Raw genomic sequence first — 15,828 nt, 5'->3', positions numbered from 1 at the left:
TTTATCCTCCATGTGTGGGGTACGGGGTCCATTGTTGTGGGTTTAACTTGTAAAACCCTGTAGAAACAGAATAAGAGCTTGGTTTGCATTCCATCACTCGTGAAGACCCCAAGATACTTGGGACAGCAACTCAGCTCCCACCAGGAGAGGGGAATCCAACCTTTTCCAGTCGAGAACCATAGCCTCAGACTTGGAGGTGCTGATCCACATCCCGGCTGGCTCACACTCAGCTGCAAACCGCCCCAGTGCATGCTGTGGGTCACCGGCTAACACAGCCAACAGCACCATGTCATCCACAAAAAGCAAAGACGCAATCCTGAGGCTCCTGCAGTGGACCACCTCCATCCCATGGCTACGCCTAGAAATTAAAAAAAAAAAAAGTAACAGATTTGGTGACAAAGGGCAGCCCTGACAGAGTCCAACACCCACCAGGAACAAGTCTAACTTACTGCTGGCAACAAGGGAGTGGGACATTGACTGGTGGATCGGTACAGCATCAGCAGTAATTCGGATGTTGTGCTTTTCTGTTGTCACGAATAGAGAGCTGAACAGTTGAGGTGGTTCGGATATCTATGTAGGATGCCTTCTGAATGGCTCCCTGGGGAGGTGTTTTGGGCATGTCCAACCCAGAGGAGGCCCCGGGGCAGACCCAGGACATACTGGAGAGGTTATATCACTCAGCTGGCCTGGAAATGCCTTGTATTCCCCCAGAGGAGCTGGAGGAGGTAGCTGATGAGAGAGAGGTCTGGGCATCCCTGCTTAGGCTGGTATCCCCCCGACCCGACTCCGGATAAGTGGCAGAGAATGGAATGGAAATTTATTGTTGTCCACAGTGAAAATGTTATTCCGTGTGACAGTATTTTTATTTAGTAGCTTACTAACTACAATGAAACTTAAGTAGCAGTGGTGCAACTGACAAAGAACGCAACACTAGTTTAAAACTATGATGTGCGATTTAAGGTACAGTTTACACCCAACCTTACAATCGAATTTACGCTTAGCTGGTGCAATGCACTGCAGTCTGGTTGGGATGCTATGAGCTGAATCATTTTTCAAGGAAGAGGAGTCATACATTATGTGTAAAATCTTCAATTTTATAATTCATATTCGATGTTAATTGCTGCTAGACCTGCTCAAAGCGTTAATGTTAGCGTATTTTAATAAACAATATTTCATATGCAAAACTAGAGTGGCAAGAGACTATTTTCGGGTGGCACGTGTCACCCCGTGTCACCAGGGTAGATCTGCTCGTGTCTATACAGCATTCATAACGCATAATACACATGGCCATAATGTCTTATACCTTTGTATAAATATTTTTAGCCATTTTAGTAATGCTTTATGAATGCAGCATAATGTGTTATGAAAGTGTTCATTGATTCTAATGAACATGGCATTCATAGGATGGGACTTTAAGGACACTGAGTGTGCATTGTAATACTCCTATATGCTGTCCCCCAGAACCGAGCCCTAGTTACATTGTAAAGAATCCCAGCCTTTTCCTCTTTATACAGCTGGATGCTTTTACGGGTCAAGTTTTATTTCAACATCTTTTTTCGAAAGAACAACAGCAGGGTTCCTCATGAGATATGAAATATTCTGGACACAAGTTCTGCAACATAAGGGTACTCAAGGGGGATGGCATTCCCAAATGTCATTGTGATATTATATTAATTATAACATCTACACTTTCCTTTTGGCAAATCTCATTCTGACTAATGGGGATTACCATTAGGGTGTCGGTGTCCTGTTTCTAAGCTTACTACAGGCTTGTTCAATAGCAGGTAGTGTCTCATTCAAAGCAGAGAAGATTTTAGGAACAGAGATTAGCTAGATACAGAGGGACAATAACAGTCCATCAGGGTCACAGTGTTCTAGAGCAGGGGAAGCTGGTCCATCACACAACTTTCCCTGACACAAAGTACTATTTGGAGTCACAAAATCACCTACAAACGTCTTTGGATTGTTTGGTGCAATGCAAACACAGGGGAGCAAGTAGAAGATTCTATTTAAGAGCATACTGTACATAGTTGAGATCAGGCTACATATGCTTACTGAAAGTTCCACTTTTGTTGATGATACCCTTTGCTTCCTACATTAGTTATCGAGGGAGCATATGATATCCATTACACCATGCCTCCCTTTGACACCTTAAATCGGGTCAACATGCAAGTCAGCTTAATACAGAATGAAAGTAACATGACAATAAAGTATATTGCAGAGGGAGGGAGAACCTAGAACCTGCTTTGAGTGATGTCAGAGGGCCAGTTGGAGATCACACATTTTTCTGAAAGTCCAAATTTCGGTGTAGAAACTGTATACAAAGCTGTGATGCTATTTTCATATCTAAAATATTTTTCTATCAAACTGAATAATGTCAAAATTTACCAGTTAATATTTACTAGTAGTTTTTTTGAAATTTCATCCAAATTTCATTCTCAGTGACTCCACTTCAATCTTCAATTTTTCAATTTTCAGTTTTTCAACTGCATATCCAAAGCAGCACTTTGTACATTTTTGCTAGCATGTACTTAACGTACGTTTGCTCATCAACAGGACCCCTTCTGGTCGTTTAACTTGTAACCTTTTATTTGCAAACATGGTCATTATCCTGGCAACCACCTCATCCTATGTAATTCACACCTAATATCAGTCATCCCCACTAACAATGCAATTATGAGGCTGTCATCTCCTTAGGTCTAAACTTTCGAATTTTTATTCTCGATGTGTCAGAATCGCAATGTCTGTATTGTGTGTAAAGAAAGATGTTTAGAGTTTATTATTTCTTTACAATGTCAGTAGTTTTTGTTAAAATATTGTCAAACAAACAAGTCAGCTATACTGCAACAACATAGCCTATATACTGCAACAATATAGTCATTCACAGAGAATGCTGATTTGTTGCAACTTTCAGAATTTTTTCATTTAAATCTAATACAAATACACTATTACTTGGCATTATAATTTATTTTCAATTATACAACAGTTAGTTTCAACCAAGAAATCTGATGGGACAAGAGGCTTTCTATGAGTGCAGTTTACAAAGTATCATCGCTCGGACATTACACATCAGCTGTATCACTCTACTTTACAGGTGTATCTGAAACCGTCACATATGCCTCATTTCCCCCAACATGGAGCCGGTGCTGGGCTGATTCTCGTTTGGTGCCTTTTGAGAACCTGCCCGTGTTTCAACCATTTTCAAAAATGAGCTAAGGCAGAAGTCAGTGTAAAGCAAAAGGTTCATTTGTATTCCGTTTTGTTGGATTCATTTTGATCTGTTTCGGATTTTAAGTTTTTATAAGCTGCCAAACCGGAAAAAAATGTTTTCAAAGCATGACTCATTGCGCTCTGTCTCTACTGGCTGTATCCACTTTTGTCTCTTTTGTCTGTGAGTTTATTCTCGTTTGCTGTTTTACCGCTGTCCTTTCTAGGATCGCACAATAAGGAGTCGGCTAATAACTGAATTTTGTGTTCCGCCTGATGATCTCTTTGCCACTGGACCACCACAATATGTTATTAGACCTGCAGCATGTTTATAATTTATCATGCAAAGTACTTCTGCTAATAAACTGGGTAGTTGTTTCATTGCTGGCACTGGCTATATTAGACAAATCTATCGGTTACGGACTGAATTTTCCAGGTAATAGCCCATCCCACTTTCACTTTGATTATCTTCCTATGATTGCGTTCCAGCCGTGATATTTTGTATTACAACCACACTCATTCTCGTTTATTATTTGAACCTTTTTCTCATATCGAAATATCCAGAAATACAGTGAACAAATTTACTGTACACAGATTATATTATTTGAAAACTCTCACCTCCACTGTTGAGTCTACGTTGCAGTTTTTACAGGAAACCTTCAAGCCTCACTGCACCCTCTAGTGGGCACCATGCTTATGCCTTCCAACAATGGAAGCTCAGTGTTGAGGGAAGTAGTAGTACAGTATGTATTCCTAGTTAGCAATGGCATAGATTTGGTTTCAGGGACAAAATCAGGCCTGAACCCCCTTCCCAGGGTCCTTAAAGTAGTCTCACGATATTGGTATAATATTACTTATGCCCTAGAGGCTTAGCCTGGTTCTTGACTTAACTTTGCTGACCCATTAATTGAATTTAGACCACAAGAAAACCAATGAATCCAACTGTTGATACTTTTTCTCATTCACTCGAAATAACTACTCACTGTGCCTAACACTGTAAGATCAGGACTGCCCATTTCAGGACAAGCTGCCTCAGCAGTTGAGTTGAATATGCATCGTTATAAAGTGTCCAAAAGCCAAATTCTAGCACTTTAAATGGTGTTATGTTAATGTGCAGGTAAAACATCTTCCAAGACACAGTAATATGTGTAGGAAATTTGTCCAGCATAGCCAAAAGGTCCCTAGCTGCATATAAGAAGGTAGCTCATTAGTAGCATGTGGTTATTTAATAACAGCAAAGCTTAATGGGATATCTTTTTATCCCTAAAGTGTATTTGTGGTTTTTGAAATGAGGACATGTGGAAACAGAAATATAGGACATGTTGCATTCAGGGAGGGAGCTGTTGCAACAGCAGATGCATTTGTGCTGACCAAAATCTACCAGTAGGGAGTACTTTTTCCAATGAGCATCACTACAGCCCGACACTAGAAATAGCTATTAGAAAGAGGGCAAACAGTCAGTAAAATGGTAATTCCTCTTAAAGTTTGATTACAGCACCCTGTAGAAATAAGGAGAGAGCGACTGCAGGATTAAAGCAGCAATTGACAGGAAGATCTTTGTGGGGACTTCCATTCAGGTATACTGTATGTAAGTGGTGCTATTGCACCCTGTGTATGTAAAATACTGAATTTCCTGTTTGCTTAATTCAGTTCAATTCAATTTATTTTTATATAGTGCCTTTCACAACAGAGTCACCCCAAGGTGGTTTATATGGGTGTGCTATGATACGTAGCATACAACATGATTAAGACAGAATAATACAAAAACAGGGAAATGGAAATACAAAGAAGTGGAAATACAAAGAAATTAAAAGACGAAAGAAAGAAAGAAAGAAAGAAAGATGATGATGGAGGAGAGGAACCAGAAACTCCCAAGTAGGGAGAAAAAAAACCTGGGGGTCAAAGGTCAACAGCCTGCCCCCCAGGTATGCTAACATTATAGAGAAAAGAAAAGAGTCCAAAAATGAGTAAATTTTCCATGCTGGCCTGTGCAGAGTGCAGATTGAAGTCTCCATCCATGATGTTACAGTTCGTAGGTCACATCCATGATGTCACCCTTCCATGGAACTGAACTAGCACTCCAGCTCAGATGGTGCCCACCATCTGGACATGTGAGTAGGAAAGCAGAGACTATGGGTGGTCAGAACATGCATAGACACATTAATGGACAAGCATAATAGATAAAAATGGCATGTACAGCAGCACCGGCAGCCATGGTTATAGTGTGTTACAGCAGGGGTTCTCAACCTTTTGCAAGCTGGTCCCCCCCAAAGCTGGCTCATTGCAGTTGGGGCCCCAGTGCCCCTCCCCCCCCCCCCACATCCCAAACACCACCTTGCATAGATAGATAGATAGAGATAGATAGATCTAGGCTATTATTTTTAGGCCCACATTATTATTATTATTATTATTATTTATTATTATTATCATCATCAGTAGCGGTAGGTAGGCCTATTATCATTACTAGGCTATTGTTATAATTGGCAGTAGCACCAGACTTCTAATGTGAGCTTGCAGACATTATTATTATTATGAGTAGTAGTAGGCCTATCATCATTACTAGGCTATTGCTATATAATAATGAGGTTACATGCTTTATTGTTGTTGTTATTATTATTATTATTATTATCATCATCATCATCATCATCATCATCATCATCAGTATAGGCCTATTATCATTACTAGGCTATTGCTATAATTGGGAATTGACACCAGACCTCTGATATTAATTTATGCTTTATTATTGTTATTATTAATAGGCCTAATAGTAGGCATCATCTGCATTTTTTTACAGAAGCTTGCAGGTAGGTGATGTTAATGTGAGACCTGAGCCTGCTTTGCCTTGCAAAGATCCTCAATTCTTGGCTCAATGTTTGATAAACATAGCCTCAAATCATCCTCGATTTGTGCACGATTGCGGTATTTAGTTTGAGTGCAGTCATTTTTGAGAATCCTGCCTCACACAAATATGTCGACGTGAAAGGAAGGAGAATCTTAAAGGCGACGTCACAGAGTTCAGGATATTCCTGCATCAATGCTGCCCAGAATGACGAAAGAGGGCAGGAGCTAAAGAGTTCCTTCAGTCTACTGTCACTCTTCAGCTCAATAAGCTGTTCCTGCATATCAATTGATAGCTCGTTTGCTGTGCACACAAACGGATCTCGAACCCACGCAAAAGAGCGATAATCCTCTTTAAAGTACATCGCAAATTGTTTTCACCACAAAAGTCTCCAAAAACACCAGTAAAAGTCACTGGATTTGTCGCTTTTGACAAAAAAAAAAAGTGGTCAGGAGGATGATTTGTTTGTGCTATAATCAGTGCTTGAAGTGGGGGAAAAAGGTGGCGGTACTCACTTTGCATTGGCAAATCATTACGTTTTTACAGTGAAAAACAAAACTTGGAGATATTGCTGTTACAACAATTTATTGTTGTTTATTTATTAACATAAATGTATTTTTTTATACACACACACACACACACACATATATATATACTATATACATACATATATAAAACTAAATACGACCTCACGTTTTATACGTTTGCAGCCTCTGCAACTTCCGTGCGTCATAAAAATTAATTCGGATGGTTCGATTTTCTGCAATTTTCGTATCCGTAGCAAATATTTTGAGGGGTGTTTTTGACAATTGAGAGCCACCAAATGACGAATATGAAAAACAAATACGACAGCTTCGGACTCAGTCAGGGTGCAAGGACCCTTTTGAGGCTTGCGCAGCTTCTCGAGGAGAAATCAAACAAATGAGCGCCGTTTTCTAAAGTCACACAAATAAACTAAATTGACATACTGCAGTTAAATTTCAAAATGTGGTGTTTTTATATTTATAACATTTGAATACAGTTCAGCAACATACATCACACAACCGGACGACCAAGAGAGCTGACAATTGACCATCACTTAATTTACCATCACCTCACGATTGAAAATGTGACACTGATTTCATATAACAGTTCAACAAACAAGTTAATAATATTAAGTCACTTACATTTTTGATGAAATAATGACCGTTTTGGTCTCTTTTAGCAGCGAAAATAGATCAGATGAATCCAAACAAATCACAAATTTTCAATTTTTTTTTTCAGTTTTTTTTTCTCCCATCCTGTAGCCTACTTGCGCCCCCCCGCGAGAGTGTCCGCGTCCCCCCGGGGGGGCGCGCCCCACCGGTTGAGAACCACTGTGTTACAGTATGTGTTAAGTTGCAGGTAAGCTAAACTGAAGTAAAATGTGCTTACACATTTTTGCTGACATTCTTGTTGCCCTCAAGTTTTTGAAAATAGAAATGGAAAAATTTGTATCAACTAGGGCCCTGTTTACATTGTCATTATTTACTATTATTATTATTATTCTGGCAACTATTTTTAACTCAGTGTTAACTCAATGTTAAAAATTTAACCTGAGATTATCAAAGACTTTACAACATTTGAAGCAATGCTAATTTACATGGTGTCCGAAATTATGCCCATCTATATTCTTATAGTTTACAGACCACTGGGATCATACGCTACATTTCTCACAGAATTCGAGGAACTTTGATTTGACTTCGTGATTAACTTAGAGAATATCATAATACTTGGAGGCTTCAATATAGATGTGGACATAGAGACTGATGCCTTCAGCAAAAGTTTCCTGTTACTCCTGGACTCTGTTGAATGTCACCAACACATAACAGGACCAACTCATGTTCACAATTATACACTAGACTTGATTATTACTCATGGAGTTTATGCTCATCATGTATCTGTCTGTCCACTGAATAACTCCTTTTCTGATTATTTTCTAATCACCTCTGTGATTGAGCCACCCTCTTTGACTATGGCAGAAAAGATTATTAGGACACGTCACCTAAATGATAGAAATTTGCTACGATTTGTTAATGCAGTAAGTAATGTGAACTTCATGTCTAGTACAGATGTCAATGAAGTCACCCATGACTTCAATAGAGTGGTTAGTCAGATTTTAGATGAAATAGCTCCTTTGAAAAATAAAGTGGTAAAAACCACCAGACAGAGTCCTGCATAGGTCCACTTTTGGAGACCTGCACCCGCCCGCACCCACACAGTACAGCACCACACCCACCCGTGCACCCGTGATTATTTAAAAGTTAAATCCGCACCCACCCGAGCCCGTTAACATTCCGCCCGTTACCCGCCCGTACCCATGATAAATTACACACAATTATTTTTTTCTATGCACCTCTCAACATGACAAGCGCTAGGCCTACATTAATTTTGAATTGAAACGAAAAAGTCCATTTAACACAAAATCAAATCAGATAGATCTAAGCTATCCATACTGTGACAAGCGTGAAAGAGAGAACTCGACGACACGCTTCAGCAAGGATTCAGACGTGTATGTGAATGCTTGTCGAGGCGGTTATCTAATGGTGCATTCGTTTTTCTCTTGGAACTCGGAAATTCCGAGTTGAGTGACATCATGTCCGACAATCTCCCGTTCGAGCTACCACATCTCGGAACCAACATGGTTGTCTCCATGAACACGCTGCTGTGTGTTGTTGCTTTATATTTTAGCAGATTTGGAGTGAGATTATTTTTTCAGAGAGACAAACAAACAAGAAACACGAACTAGTCAAACAACATTAAAAGCTTTATAAAATATTTTAACACATTCATAGCAATATTCTTTTTTCGAGAGGCAAACAAACTACAAACAAACCAAAGACACTAACAAGCCTGGTAAAAATCGCATGATAGGATACTGTTTACAGTCATGATATGGTATTCTCTAAATCTAACATGTGCAGTTACATTTATAACTATTAATACATTTAACAAAATAAACATTTTTAAAGATTTATAAAATAGAAATACTGTTGAGTGTGTAAGTCACCATGAAATTACGTCACAGGGGCAACTCGGACAACAATCTTGTACGACATCAACGTCATAAAAGAGGCGTGTTTCCAACGGGAAGTGACGTTTTTCATGACGTCAATTTGTACATGATAGTCTAATACATAGATATTTTCACCTATGTTATTTTTGCAGGCTAAAATACTGTTTTGATTGACCTGCTACCCAGCCGTGTGTAATGAATTACCCGCCCGCATACCCGCCAGTAAAATTCCAGAACATTAAAATCCGCCCGTCTCAGCAACTATCTGCAGGTACCTGACTCGGTGCAGGACTCTGCCACTAGATACTCCCCATGGTTTAGTGATCACACACGCTCTTGCAAACAGGAGTGCTGCAGATTGGAGCACAAATGGAAATCCATGGGCTTAGAAGTGTTCAAGCTGGCATGGTCTGACAACCTGCAACAATACAAAGTAGCCCTTTTTAAAACAAGAACTCATCTACAAATAAGCCTGAACCTTTGCTATTGAGTAATTTCATCAGACAACATTTTATGAACTTCTTTAATGATAAAATTACAATCATTAGATTTCAAATGTTCAAATGGCTCACAATTAACTTCAATGCAAAAAAAATCCCCATCAGCGCCATAAAAGGGGGGGACGTGGCCAGGTGTCAATGGCTCATGCATACATATTCAGTGATAGGAGCCAGAAATAGTGACATGAGTTAGGTTTTTCTTATTTATTTATCCAACTGAATGTTGCAACTACACCATTTAGTCATCTTCATGTAGCCAAGACTTTGGTGATCAGATATCTGGGATCAAAACAAACTTCCACCATTGCTTACAATGTACTTTTATAATGTTTGCTCAAGTGTTCCACACTGCATTTTGCAATGTCTATACTTTGATGTCAAATTACAAACTTCACATAAATCTGACATATTTACAAAGTACACTAAGATTGAGTTTTATGCCAAAACAAATATATAAGAAATAATTTATTTATCATGAATTAAGTTTATAATATTGAATGAAATGTGTGACCATGCCCCAGTCAGTGAAAGTGTGTTCCCTACCCCTAGAATCCAGAGGGATATTTTTTTTCCTTCCTTATTCACATTCTGTATTTCTTTCTAACAATGTTTTATGTATCACAACACATCCATGTAAAGCTCTTTGCGACCACTTTACAGCTGAATACAGAAAATCCTCAAATTTCATATAATTACATCATACAAATACCTGGTATTTCACGGGCCTTATGGATGTGACAGACAGTCCACTTTCCATTGAATTGCCCAGATATTGTTAGGAACACCAGCGCGCTGACACACAGGTGTGCACACAGGTGCTCACGGACACGTGCTCACGGACACACACTGTCCTGATCGGCTGTTGTTTCTGGGCATGGGTTGTAAGGCTGGTTGTGTGTGCTGTTCAACAACATTTAACGTTTGATGGTCGTTGTGATTAGTACAGATGTTGTATGTTGTCTTTCTCTTTTCAACAGACATGGAAGCAGATTATCTGTTTTGTTTTTTTCTTGGTTTTTTTGTTTTTTTTTGTTTTTCTTTTGTTTTTTTTGTTTTTTTTCTGTTTTCTTTCCATTCCTCTCTCTCCCTCTCTCTCTCTTCCCTCCTTCTCCTTTGTCCCCCCCCCCCTCTCCTTCTTTTGAGGAAGTAAATAAAAATATAAAATAAAATTAAAAAAAAATAAATAAATAATAATTTAAAAAAAAAAAAAAAAATAGATACAGTCCCCCGCAGAGGGGGGGTGGAGGAGGGAATTAAAAAAAAAAAAAAAAAAAAAAAAAAAAAAATTGCCCTGATATTGTTTTATCTGGTATACAGTTATGCTGGTATATGTTGTTGTATCTGTTTTGTTAATAAAACTGGATTAATTTTGTCAACAGAGACAAGTGTGAAAGACCCCCGGATTGAACGCGCAACTGGCATGTGCAAGAAAATTGTGAGCGCATTTTCTTATACTTGGAAAAGGAAAAGAACATTGGCTAAAGCCCAGGCTGAGCTACACCTGCCTCCTCACCACCTCAGACGCCGACAAGATTGGGGTCACAACAACAAATGATTGAGCGGGTGCTTGAACAGGGGAATGCCATATCACTGGTCCTGAAAGCAGATAAGAAAACCAGGCACCTGCTACCTACTTGGCAGGACCTTGATGTCTTAGAATGAGTAACCAAGACACTCAGTCTCCTGACTGAGTTCACAGATGCACCGTCTGGGGAAGAGTGTCAGTGTGTCATACCTAAAGCCTTTGCTCTATCTGTTAAATAACACAGTTCTTCCTCCAGCTGAGCATGACACAGAACTGACCAAGGATATAAAGAGGACCATCCTCCAGTATTTAAATGAAAAATATTCAGACCCTGCCACTGATGACCTGCTAGATATGGCCTCCCTTGTCGTTCCACGATTAAAAGCGTCATATATAACTGATGACCGAAGGGAATACATAAAGATCAAAGCAGCGGCAGAAATTCAGGCCCTGCTGGAGAGTGAGACACAAGCCGTATCCACTACAGAATCACTACCGCGTACAAGCACAGGAGCCTCTACAGCAACTGCACAGCCCAAGAAAGTGTAACGCAGTGTGTGCATCTTTTTCAAAAAGTCAGCCTTTCCTGGCCCAGATGCTCTTTCCGACTGCTAATAACTGAACTTTGCAGTCGTCGTCATGATCTCTACGCCATTCGAGTGCCACAATATTTATTAGACCTGCGGCATGGTTTTAATTTACAATACAAAGTTATATCACTAATAAACTGGCTAGTTGTTTCACTGCTGGCACCAGCAATATTAGACAATACTATATCAGTTACGGACTGAATCAATAAACAAAATATGTGGTATCTTATTACTGTAACCTTATAAATGCTACTTGATGAAGTGTTGTATAAATGCAATAACATACTCAAAATCATGTAGCTGTACTCCAATATGTCACGGCTGTGATTTGGTCATAGGCACGAAGCCACAGTGTTCTAAATCTGACAAAACCACACTCCTTCTTGTATGTTATTGCTTAAATGAGCACTGTACATCAGCTAGTGTTCAGTCACACATGGCTTATTTTCACCTAAACAAATTCAAATGGCAGAAGGACCAATGGCCAAGGAGCAATGCTAGCAGCAGAGTCTGCTTAGAGGCAGAGTGCTTTAGGTTTCAAAGTAGAGAGACACTAGAGATACTCTGTGTTTTTGGACCGTTTTTAAGGAGGTTTGTCTCTAGAGCCTGCGTGTAAAGACTTCTTGAAGAGATCTATATTTAGAAGTACTGTATATTTAGAGTGTGTGGTGTGTAATTATATACTGTTTCAGATGTGTGCCTCAAAGCAATATTTATTTATCCTTTTCAAAATGAGCATGCATTAGGAATGAGATTACTTGTTTAAGGGAGTGATTCAGTAGGAGTGCTGTGAGCTTAGGTGTTTTATTGTGGTGTTAGAGACTGTGTGTTTGGAATCCATGCTTATGAACATCATTCTGTGCACATGGCATTGCGTGCCGTGCTCTGCTGAAGGGTGACCCTGCAATAACACTCACATTTCTTTTTGCATCTCTCTGCTGGAGCTTGATTGATGCAAAGTGAAGATTCCAAAAATAGAACTGAGGTCAACAAGAGCAGTGAAATCTTTCCCACTGGGCTAGCAGCGGCCTGGCATGTCTCCTCACTCTACCAAACATAAGTTTGCTCAACTAGAGAGTCGGGGAGTTTCTTAAGCAGCAGTGGCTAGAGAATTTGCTGTATGCTTTTTTATCTCAGGGGGTTGGGAGGGCTGGCTTGTGTTTTACTAATCTTTAAGACTTGTTTTCAAGTAGGCCCTTGTAGGTCCTAACTTGGCACAGAGTTATTCCTTTATTCTTTGGAAATTTGATCATAGTCAGGTATGTGAGAACCTGGGAGCACACTGATGATGCTTGCCTCTGCTCTCTGGATAAGTAAGTAGTTATCTGGGACATGAGCTGCTGTGGCCAGAGTCCCACAGAGAAGGGTGGCAGAGAGCATGGCATTTCAGTACTTCTTTATGTTTAATATAAAGTCTGTACATATGTGTAATGTAATGATAATCATAAGGTATTTGCAAGTCAATGATTGCATGATGTAATTCTAATTGTGAGACACTAAACACCAGTTTCTATTCTGCTGTATATTTGAGTGTGTATTTCTGGGGAATTTCAAATCGGGTAATCTGGTAATATTCATAGCCAATTTTGTAATGGTAATAATTATTTTGTTAATACTTGCTGTTTTAATTGTTGAGTGTATAAGTTTGCAATCATCTGAATTACCCATACAGATATTCCATCCATCCATCTTCTATAATCACTTACAGTTACATTTATTTTATTTAGCAAGCACTTTTTCAAAAAGCAAAGCACAAGCGAGGCATATGGCACATTACAAACATATGGCACATTACAAAAATGAGTTGACCAGGCACAAGTGCAGCTAGGCTGATGTCATGTGACTATTTTGCAGTCAGACCAACAACTGTACAAAGTAATGAGAGTTGTAAGATTCATATGGAAGTAAATTAATGACAAAAGTCACTGATGCAAAAAAACACATTAAATTATACTTATCGAATAAAAACACTTTGCATTAATGATGCTTTGAATTTTTGGGGACTGTAATTTGACCTGATCTGACCTGACCTGTAATTTATTGTGTCTATACATTTAAACATTGCATATTTCAACTGAAAACATTTTCATTGTAATTTCATTGCTAAAATATTCAATACAAAAACATTCGGCTTCCAGAATTCAGTTCCAAAACATACAGTTTTTAAAGTGCATCTTTATAATTGATCCACATGAATTCAGTTAATTTATTTTCACCACAAAATAAATTTCAAAAGAGCACATTCAGCTGAAAATATTTTATGTGTTTTATCCGCATCTTTATTATTCAAGCGGTAATATTCAGTCCTCTAATTTTCACTTTTTTTAATATGTTGCCACAATTTCAGTTGTTTAAAATACGGTCCAAAATTCAACCTCCTACATCTGGGACTAGCAGGATAGAGTGCTGATAGAGTTCTCCTCTGGAACCGTGGTCAAAAGAGAGCAAGCAGTACTGTAAGTACAAGCACTGATTGACTTGGCAATACATTTTCTTTGATTGTATCATTCATGTTTCTTGTCATTTACTGGTCAATAAGATACCTTGTGACTCCATCTGATAGATTGTTATGTAAGTAATTTGATAGCTGCATTAAATATCACCAAAATAATCTTGCTATCATAAGCTGCATGCAAGCAACTACAGGGTCAGCTAGCTTGCAAGCTAACCAGCTTGGTAGTTACGATGAGTTTCGTTATTCTAGCAACAATAAGACGTCCGGTATGTCATTTCCTGTTCTTATGTCTGAACTTTAAAAGTTAAGGTAGACTCCTTAGTGCACACAAGATATGTGGAAAAGGAAAATAACACATAACATTTAGAACTTCGTATTAAGAATCAGAATCAGAAGACTTTATTAATCCCAGAGGAAATTGCTCAGAAAAGCAGGGGACATTTCTCTGTTGGAACAAATTAAACTATAATGGTAAAATATTTAAAAAGCTGAAGTTATATGCTGATATACTTTGATATAGTCTGTGTATTAAAAAGTACTACAAATGTATTTATCAATTTAAGGTATTTAAATTAAAGGTATTTATTGTGTAATTTTTGCTCGTACTTTAGTATAGGGGCATAAAACTCATTTGTATGCTTGTTAATTAATATATAGGTGTAGTAACATTAATAATAAACTATTTTGCTTTATATATAGGATTGCAACTGGGTATCCACACACTCAGAAACAACAGAAAACACCACTGGTTTGATCCAGGGATGTATTTAGGGATGAATGGATAGGGTGGCTTAGTCTTTAGTCTAGGCTAAAGGCGACAGTGACAAGGAATAGGCTAGGAGCGGGCAGATAGCAAACTTATATAATATAAAAAGCTATTCATGACTTAAGCCAATAAATACACATTTGTTTAAGTGGGTTAAAAAACATTTTAGGGGGGCTTCAGGCCTAATGATGCCCCTGGTTCTATCATATTTTAATACATATTTTAATATTTATATTTACAGCACTACAAATGTTGTTGTGGTTTAAACGCTGCCTGGGTACCCAATACAGCATTGTACAGAGACTGGCCATGTGACACTGCATATCCACACAATCCTCATAATAAAACCAAATAGGAAACACTCTATGTTTCATGATTGTAGTTAAAAGCCTTAACACTGTTGCTGGGGGTTGGTTCTGTGTTTTTATTTTTATTTGTCAACTAATTCAATTTTTGAATCATTTCATGCCTGTTCACAGATATAACACCATTTTCTCATAGATTTCACCTGAAAACAGCTTATCATGATCGTAGTTCTTTATTGAAACATTTTGTGCATCTACTCATTAATATATTCAGTTTAAACCTTCAAACCTTCATGAGCTCTTATAAATTATTTTTTTGCCTCACCATATCGCCAATGGAGGAACTGGATCTCAAATTCCACTAAAGAATATACTGGGAAAACAAAATGCTGAAAAACAACACAAACCCATTATAAGCAAAGTAAGGTGGTAAGGTGGAGGCTCCGTAACACAAAAAATAAAGCACACAACATTTAAGGCAGAAAAGTTAAATATAATGAAATTGCAGAGGCAATCTGATTTGAGGAATACGATAAAACTTTCAGATTTAGTTTAAAATGTTAAGATTTCATTTGCTTAATTCAATTTAATTCATTTCAATTTTATT

Source organism: Paramormyrops kingsleyae, chromosome 8 (assembly GCF_048594095.1).
Source record: "Paramormyrops kingsleyae isolate MSU_618 chromosome 8, PKINGS_0.4, whole genome shotgun sequence".
Classification (NCBI taxonomy): Eukaryota; Metazoa; Chordata; class Actinopteri; order Osteoglossiformes; family Mormyridae; genus Paramormyrops; species Paramormyrops kingsleyae.
This window is presented reverse-complemented; position numbering follows the sequence as displayed.